The sequence below is a fragment of the Hemibagrus wyckioides genome, linkage group LG20, assembly GCF_019097595.1.
Source record: "Hemibagrus wyckioides isolate EC202008001 linkage group LG20, SWU_Hwy_1.0, whole genome shotgun sequence".
NCBI classification, from domain to species: domain Eukaryota; kingdom Metazoa; phylum Chordata; class Actinopteri; order Siluriformes; family Bagridae; genus Hemibagrus; species Hemibagrus wyckioides.
The window spans coordinates 409,417-411,916 of record NC_080729.1 but is presented as its reverse complement, the minus strand read 5'-3'; the positions used below and the strand labels follow the sequence as shown (position 1 = coordinate 411,916).

General features: G+C 42.3%; 1 protein-coding gene across 1 annotated transcript in view; it reads left to right on the top strand.

Annotated features, from left to right (window-relative positions):
- Positions 1-849: 849 nt before the first annotated feature.
- prss35 (serine protease 35) overlaps positions 850-2,500 on the top strand; it is a 10,734-nt gene continuing 9,083 nt past the window's right edge. Inside the window, exon 1 of the mRNA XM_058418816.1 lies at positions 850-1,077. The gene's annotated coding sequence lies outside the window, so the exon portion shown is untranslated. The remainder of the gene's footprint in view (positions 1,078-2,500) is intronic.

The following is a 2,500-nucleotide window of genomic DNA, read 5'->3' as shown; positions in this document are numbered from 1 at the left end:
TTTCTCTGGTTTTAACAGCACTGAGTTCAGATCTGGCATTGACAGTGCTGAGTCAAAGGTGTTTCAGTTCAATTTAATTAAACAAATCAATAAATGAATAAATCTCCTAATAAAAACTCGAGGCACTGACAGGCTCGTCATAAGAGCTGCTCTTAGAAAAAAAATGGCATTGATACTACAAAGTTTTTGGGGAGGAACCAAAGGTATTTTCCCCCAGCTTAGTTTTGGCCAGTTTCCCACCAACCAATCAGATCTTCTCTATCATATGACGGCTGATACCCAGGGGAACGTGAAGCCTGACACGTGCAAACATCAGACCACCATCCCGCTGCATCACAGTGCAGTGTGACCCAATCCATCAGAATCTATCAGCTCTCTGCCCTCTTCCACATACCTGAGCTCACAGACCCCATGACTGGCCAGTGTCTCTGATTGACAGGGAAAAGAAAGTAAGCCCCACCCACCCAGACAGTCACGTGCTTTCAATTCAAGCCCATAGATGGCTGTGGTGTGGTCAGGATTCCATCTAGTGATCTCTGTACAATAGTCTGGAGGATGTTCTCTCTCTCTCTCTCTCTCTCTCTCTCTCCCTCAGAGTCAGGGCTGTGTTGATGAAGTCTCTCTATTTGATTCATTGCACATGTACATCAAAGAGCCACATCTGAGTCACTTAAAGTGCATGAGACACGGATCTGAGGTCAGAATTTGGATGGGGATGTTTGTTTATGTGGCCACGCCCCTCATATCGGTTCTGTAACTTTTTCTGCAAAAGAAAAAAAAGAAACTGATGGATAGCGGTCCAATCTGGCAACCCGGGTGAGGAAAAAAAGACGGTAATTTGTGCCAGAACGGCTCTCCATTCCCGTTTCACCGGCATCAAGTGCAGCCCGAACACACACTCCCACTGCACATACACACACACACACACACACACACACACACTCCCGGTGCATGCTGCAGGCTGGATTGTCCATTGTTGTTCAGATCTTTACCATGAAATAAAGCAGGACTTTCTTCTGGAATAAAGAAGCAGCTGTTTGGAGATCTTCTCCTCCATCAGGCTCTATGATCTAACAGGTATGGATGAACTTCTGCACGAATGGAAACTTTGCTGTGTTTGCGGGAATCTGAGTGTGATGGAGCAGAAGGCAGACGCTTCACACACACACACACACACACTCCTGCCACAGGAATGAGGGAAATATCTACAAGGTTTAGTTTATTTATTTATTTTTAATATTTAAATACGAGAATTTATTCTTTTCCAGACAGATTCCTCGCAGACAGACACTGAAGGGTTTTTTCGGAAAGGTTTCCATCGCACTGAATATCTTTTATTTAATTATAAGGAAATTATTTTACCGTTTTAAAAAAGAAGATCGGGTTTATTTCTGCAGTGAAAGTGATGAAGGTGAATAATGACAGAGGATTTAAGGAGACTGAGGCAGCGCGAGACGAGATGACCCTCTGGTCCTCTGACACACTGCAGGAGTTCAGATATTTTCACGTGTGTTTGGTCAAATAAATAAAATAAATGGAAGTGTTTAGAAATAGAATTGTTTTTTTAAAAAAAATTAACAAAATGACTTAAAATTAGTAATGAATTTAAATGAATGTGTTCAATCCTAAACCTCTACTGTCCTAGAGAGAGAGAGAGAGAGAGAGAGAGAGAGAGAGAGAGAGAGAGAGAGGAAGTGATGGGTTTGATGAAATTTGCATTGCACTATGGAGACATTAGGGATGAAATGAGATTCCCTTATAAGTGCACTTGGCTTCTCTTAACTAGTGGAAAACGGTCGAGATGAAACGTGCACTCGGACCCAAGTCCCTCTTTCACATGGACTTTTTCTGGCAGAAAGTGTGTGTGTGTGTGTGTGTGTGTGTATGTCAGTGCATGTCTAATTGTGGTTTGGGATAAAGTTTGGAAACTTAGATCGAATCTAAAGTAAGTGTGTGTGTGTGAGAGAGAGAGAGAGAGAGAGAATGCAGTGTTTTATTAGACACTTATTATGGTATTTAACAGATTTTCTTAGATTTGAAATAATGAGGTGGGAAAATCTGCAGATCAAAACTGTCACCTCATTACATCACACAGGGCAGACTGTGTGTGTGTGTGTGTGTGTGTTGGCATTGGGCCTAGCCTTAAATTTCATCCCACACTGCTGCTGGCTTTCAGCCTTTACTTCTGTCCTGAACACACACACACACACACACACTGTGTGTGTAGTTACAGTAATATCAGTGAAGGTAAACAGTGACAGAGTGTTAGAAAGGGAGAATAAAAATGAGATAAAGCTACAAGTCTGGTGTCCAGCAGATACCTCACCTGTCTGTCATCACAGGTCAGTTACAGCCTTTAGCCTGTTCAGCCTGAATGATCCTGCACTGTACATGATTATCTTTTACACTCTGGTCACCTCACATGTCTGAAGAACACAGTAAGAACTGGAAGTGACCGCTCCTTTATTCTCTGATGTGTAAAAATGGTTGAACAGATTCA